This window comes from Caretta caretta, chromosome 7 (assembly GCF_965140235.1).
Source record: "Caretta caretta isolate rCarCar2 chromosome 7, rCarCar1.hap1, whole genome shotgun sequence".
Lineage (NCBI taxonomy): Eukaryota > Metazoa > Chordata > Testudines > Cheloniidae > Caretta > Caretta caretta.
The window spans coordinates 102233933-102240618 of NC_134212.1; the positions used below are offsets into that span (position 1 = coordinate 102233933).

The 6686-nt window shown below is 37.8% G+C and overlaps 1 long non-coding RNA gene across 1 annotated transcript; it reads left to right on the forward strand.

Annotated features, from left to right (window-relative positions):
- Positions 1–4057: 4057 nt before the first annotated feature.
- LOC125639944 (uncharacterized) lies at positions 4058–6311 on the forward strand. The gene is made up of 3 exons (XR_007357642.2): positions 4058–4165; positions 4943–5050; positions 5275–6311. It is a non-coding gene; the product is annotated as an uncharacterized LOC125639944 (long non-coding RNA).
- Positions 6312–6686: the final 375 nt, after the last annotated feature.

The window sequence follows — 6686 nt, forward strand, 5'->3', positions numbered from 1 at the left end:
CTTGTAATAGATTGCCTCAGTCGAAAGTGTCCCTCCCTACTTTCTCACAAATCAGTTTCACATAAGGAGTGAGTCAGGCCCTCTAGCTCAGTGCTTCCCAAGCTATCTGATATGGGGGACCGGCAATTTTTTTTCCCCAATGTGCACGCAGACAGGCAGCCAATGGCTCACGGACCAGCAACAGTCCGTGGACCACCACTTTGAGTAGCACTGCTCTAGCTGATGTTGATTCCCAGACAGGCAACAGGAAACCTAGTGAATCACCCTAAGTTTCCGTGGCTCAAGCTTCACACTCCCATAGCTTTACCTACAGGGTCATTGAATCTCAACAAGTTTCAATTTGTCCGACAGCCCAAAACATGAGTTTTGCCTGGTTTACAAGATTCACAATTCACAGCTCTAGATTACAGAGTAACAGCCGTGTTAGTCTGTATTCGCAAAAAGAAAAGGAGTACTTGTGGCACCTTAGAGACTAACCAATTTATTTGAGCATGAGCTTTCGTGAGCTACAGCTCACTTCATCGGATGCATACCGTGGAAACTGCAGCAGACTTTATATATACACAGAGAATATGAAACAATACCTCCTCCCACCCCACTGACTCACAATTCACAGCTCTCAGAGATCCTTTAAAATGATTTATCTGTCTTGACTAGAGGAGAAAATGTTTTGTTTAACAGTATAGTACATCCTGTAAAGATGAGCCCGTACATTTAGTTAGCCAGAGAGAGAGAGAGAGAGAGAGAGAGAAACAATGTTCCAACCTACAACAGGAGGGAGGGATCTGAAGCCAGAGAGATGATTCATGAGGAAGTCTCTCTTCTACCTACATAGCCTCATTTTCTGTATTTTCTAACCAACAACCTTCCTGCTAGCAAGCTTTAAGCCTGAGACATAGACCTAGTGCAATTCCAATATTGAAGTTTTACCTGGTTTCTTTTAGTTCCATCTTTGATCATATGTTTTGAAGTAGAGCTGTTTTTAAAAAAGAACACAACAGTTATTAATTTCACAGGAAATTTTTGAAAATTTTCTCATTTTATGAATTTTTTTAAAATGTCAATAATTCCTTGAAATCTTTCAATCATCAAAAAATTTCAGCCAGCTCTACTGTAGCATGCCAAAGCTGTAAAACTTCAATTGAAAACTTTTTTTTTTGAGGTGGGGGCAATGTGAGTTGAAAAAAATCTAAGTTTTGACCAAAAAAATTAAAAAACAACAGGGATAGTTTTTACCTCTTCAGATTTCTATTTTGGACCTTTGTTTACCTTTAAAGCAGACAGAGAGCAAGCCAGCACTTGGCCCTTGTGAATCCTGTAGCTGAAATCTCCCCAGAAATGTAAAAGAGAATCCTAGCTTTTGTTTTAAGTGAATTTCTTGGAAAGATAGCCTTTAAAACATAAACCAGTATCTAGAATTGAAGAGCTCAAACAACTGAGCTCTCTCTGGGAAACCTTTGAAGTTTTCACACATACTATATATAAAATGAGTCAAGGTTCAATTTGGGGTACATCGCAAAGAATCTTTCCAATAAATTTCCACAAATTCCCTGCATCAGTCTTGTGCATGTTATGATCATGATGGACAGAAGCTGGGAGTGGATGACAAGAGATGGATCATTCAATAATTGTCCTGTTCTGTTCATGCCCACTGAAGCATCTGGCACAGGCCACTGTCAGAAGACAGGCTACTGGGCTAGATGGACCATTGGTCTGACCCAGTATGGCCGTTCTTATATTCTTATGACAGGAACTATCTGTTTGTTGAGAAGGGGCAGCAAAGTTTTGCTTCACAGGCCCGCCACAAGATATTACGGCCATCCTGTGGCTAGAGAGACATGTAGAGTGACACAGTCCACTACTGATCACTCATCTCTTACTAGTCAAAAGCTGGGCAGGCAAATTTTTTTTCCTGTACTACTCACTTCAGTGTCTCAGGAACTCTTACTAGACATAAGGGCTGATTAAGAGGGAATGGGAACAAGAGCAGAGTAAGAGGGCAAGGAATTATGTTTGTGAGCCAAATTCCTCAGCACCCAGCAACGTCTGAATGAACCAAGCAAGTCAGTCCTGAAGCTGGACAGTATGTACCCATGGTGCAGATACTGGCTGACAGAGCCTAAACAACACTTAGCACTTAAACAGAACATTTTCATTTAGCAATTTGAAGGGAGATTGCCTGATCTAACAACTGGGGATTTAGTCTTAACTGGTTGTATAAAACTCCTCTCCCCATCTAACAAAATACCTTCCAAAGTTCGGCTTTATTTTTAAAAAAAGGTGTCACCACCTCCTCATAGCTAAATGGACTTTCTTATCTGGTCTGTCAAATAAACTTAAAACCTTCAGTATTTATTTAGCCCAGCTGTAATCCAAAAAAGTGCTACCTCGTTTCTTTAACATCTGGGACTCATCTCTTCTTTCGAATGATTCACTGGGCTACGGAAAATGCATGCTGAGGTGCAGATGTGCAGTGTCACACAGACTTAATGGGATGCAAAGGGAACAAATAAAAAGGGATGTGTTAACAATTAAGGGGGTAAGTGCATACAGTTCAAAAGGTGGAAGATTTATATTGTGAATGGATGAAAATCAAGTGAAGTGGTGCAATCACGAGCAAACAGGCCTGACTTTCTCACTTATGCATGCTTATTAAGCGTGGCTCAGCTTGCCTGCTGCAGGATAATGGGCTGCAATAGGAATGAGAACAGCTCACGATTTGCAAAATCTATTAAACACAGATGAAATTTAAGTTATTGTCACTTATGCTGTATGTAGTGCACATCTCTAGATGAGGTAGCTGCCGATAATTAAAAATTAAATATTAGGGTATGCAAGAAAACATTCATTGAGGAATCAATTTCTCTTCATGATAAAAAGAAAGAAACCTTTTCAAAAAAGATCAGTTAATACAACTTTGACTTTCAGCAAACATGTATCTTTACACCAAACACGCCAAGAAAAGCTATTTCAACAAATACATCTTTAACAATAAACATAAGATTCAAAACCAGAATGCAAATTATATTTAAGAATAACTTTGTATTAGAATTTATATTAGTAATTCATTACATTCTTAATCTGAAAAATCCTGAAGTAGCACAACTGCTTTAGAATTATCATTGATAATTACATTGAATTACTGAATTCCTTTGTGTGAATGGTACAGTAGACTTAGAGATAGGACTCTTTGTAAACCTCCGGAGTGTTTGCATGAAGTTTAATTCATTTTGTATCTCCTTTAGTTTCCAAATGTGGTGTTTCTAAAGCTGTCAGTATTCAAGTGCCACACATATTATATGCCCAGCTCTGTTAAATTAATGGATTGCATATGTATTGTCATCCAGTATATCCAATGTCATGTAGTCACCAGTGAGGTCATCCAGTTACTATTAATTATTAAAATGTAGTGAGTGCTGACAGTGTGCTTAGCACTATATAGATGGCCTGTGTCATTTTAAGTCCTCGTTCTATAACAGGCCATCATCTCCACTGAGAAGGAAAGGCCACATGCAGAGTTACACAGTGAAGGTTGGTGGGGAGCAGGGAGTAGCTAGGGGTAGAGAGGAATAACATGAGGAACTACGATGAAGATGGGTAAAACCTCAGTTCTAACATTAGGATCTCATTTACCTTGCCCCAGGAGATGAGAGTTCCCTGGGCACATAAACATCAGGATGCTTGATTATTGAGATTAGTATCCAGGAATTTAATTACATTCTTTTTTAAAAGGTTGTTGCTTCCTTTACAAAAATGTTTTAGCAAACGAGTTTGCTAAAGAACTTTTATTGGAAAATGTGGTCTTTGGGCTCCATCCTGGTCTACCCAGGAATACCCCCATCTTTTGTATCATCAACTGATGACTCTAGTTCCCTGGGTAGTACGTGTCCGGTAAATTTTTCAAGAGCTGATCATTAGCAATGTTTTGTATATTTTATTTTCCCATTCTCACGCTATACTGAGTTGTCATTTTTAATTAATTGCCCAGTGGAATTTTAGGAAGGAAAACTTAATCACATTCCTTTAAAAATTATAGGAGCATGTTGGCACTGATTTTGTTAGATGTATGGTATGCTGCAGGTGAAGTTCTCTGATTCAGTACAACTACATCTGAAACAAAACAACATGACCTGAACAGCACTGAGAACACACAATATTTATGAAGGTAAGGAGCATGTTCTTTCTGTCACAGCAGGAGTATTATGCAGACACCTTAGAAAAAAATTCTGATGTTTCTATTGGTACTATAGGCCCATTGTTTTTTTTTTAATTTATTTGTTAATATTTTAGCCTGTACAGTGAGAGAGTAGAGAATATGAGCTGAGTAATTTGGAAGTTTTGCTGGCTCAAACTACAAAACGCAACTTTAATCCTGATTTATAGCACACACAAAAAAAAAAAAAACCTGCCATCCTTAATCTTCTTACTTTAAGGCAGGAAAAGCACATAAAGTTAAGTATATAATATAGCATGATCACCAAGCCATTTAGCCTAAATCATTTTTATATTAGATCTCCACAATATGATTACATAAAATTAAAAAGTTCAAACATGTTTCTTTTGTGTTGACACAACAATGATTCTTGCAAAAGAAAATCCCACATTAAGCCATAATAGTTAATTTTTTAAAAATTTGTTTTAGTTCAGTATCTCTTTGCAACATCAGAATATGGGTATTGGCAATTCTCTACCTTATTTCAAATAAAAATTATATTTAATTTTATTTTAGCCCTAAGACTCTTGCTTTGCTGTGTTTTATCAGTTTTATGATCTGCATTCAACCCCTGCACCTTCTTTCAGAGGTAATTCCTAGATAAGGGAGTCTTAGCCCTTCAGTTTATACTAGTTCAGTCCAATACAGTGAGTAAATACTGAAGTTCCTATTCTCCGCTGTACAGGCTTAGCTCACATGTGTTTCCTATTCATTTCCATTTTCCACCAGGCATGGAAGAGGGATGACTCCTCATCTCAAATTCTACCAACAGCAGAAGTAAGACATCTGTAATCCATGGTTCTCACAAGATGTGTGGATTTCAGGGATTTGCCACAGGTATCGTCACACTTGCCCCTTATCTCCATTGCTCACTGCTAGACCACACTGTCTCCTGATGACCACTGGAGAACATAGCTCCTGTGGGAGCTATCCTTTGAGGTCCTCCAACAAATCTAGCCACTCTTCAAAGTGTAGAGGTGCAAATGAACGAAGCCTAAGTGTATTGATACGGCTCTGTTAAATTCAGTTTCTATATTAACTTGTGCTATTTTCCCCTGAAGGCCTGTGTGGGAGAGAATCTGAAGAAGCTCAGCCAGTTCCTCCACCCTGCCACCTCCAGAAGTAGACTTCAAACCCTGCAAATCTCGAGAATTCCTCCTTTCAATTTATTTTCATGCTCAAATAAATTGGTTAGTCTCTAAGGTGCCACAAGTACTCCTTTTCCTTTCAGAGAGTGCAGATTCCTCTCTGTGCATGGACCCAGAGGGGAACATGGGGCTTTGAGGAGGATTTTTGAGGAGGGTGTTTCAAAGGTACAAATTGTGAATATGAAATTGGCCTTCAATGCATTTGGCAGGATACACAGTAGAATGACAAGCACATGACACAATTTACTTTGAAGTAGGCTTCAGAAATACCCAATGCTTTAAAAGATGGGAAAAATTAGAACGTCTCTTTAAAAATACTTTAATCAGCCCTTTAAAAGTAATCTGTGTCCCTTTAGCATTTTTGCACAGCAAGTCATAGAACACATAGCCTTGTATTGGGATCTTAAAGCATTCCAACAGTGAAATGCAAATCCAGTGATATTACAGCTAATCCAAATGCCTTTATCAATATAAAGAATCCAATTATGACATCCTTAAATGTGTTAGAAATTTAAAGGCAAACTAATGCTGCATGCAGACCACTTCTTAAATTTCCATTTGTAATCACAAATATGTTTGCTATTATATCCACTCATCATAAAGGCCAAGTATTTAAAAAATTGCTACAAACACACTGAAGACTACAGTATTTCTTAAGTAATATGTGCAACAGCACAATATAGATGTTTCACTGGAAATGGTACATAATAAATGATAGCATATTTATCTGGTTTTGTTTGTCCTTTGAAAACACGTTTTCTTTTGACTAAAGAAGATGGATAGTCAGAATAAGATATTGGATAACTAAGCTTGGATATCATAGGACAAGGAATATTTGACATCTTAGTGGTAATTTTTAATCAGAAGACCTGTTCAAAAAAGAAATGAATACATAATAAAATGATTCCACAAGAGAAAAATGCATGTCTTCAGTTTCACCCATAACATTATGAATGGATTTTGTCAGCTTGCTGTCTTACAATGCTTGTTGATAGTAAATTAAATTTGGTCAGTTTATAAAGGTATTGCTTTCATGTTTTTCTCATAAGATCTTACATTCCTCTGAGGTTTGGAATCACCTTGCTTCTCCTAGCTTGTCTTCTGTCTTCTATTCTTCATTACACAACAGATGACCTATCCGATATTCTTCTTCTTCTCCAACAGATTTCCCGTTGCCAACCATCAATGAGAATAAAGCCTGCAACCCTTTTTATCTTCATTCTGCTGCTGTTTCCTTCTTTTTTGCTTTTTGCTTTTTTCCCTCCTCCTAAAGATCATTTGCCAGCATTGCTTTCTCAGTTTTACCCAGTGGAACAACCAGTGTC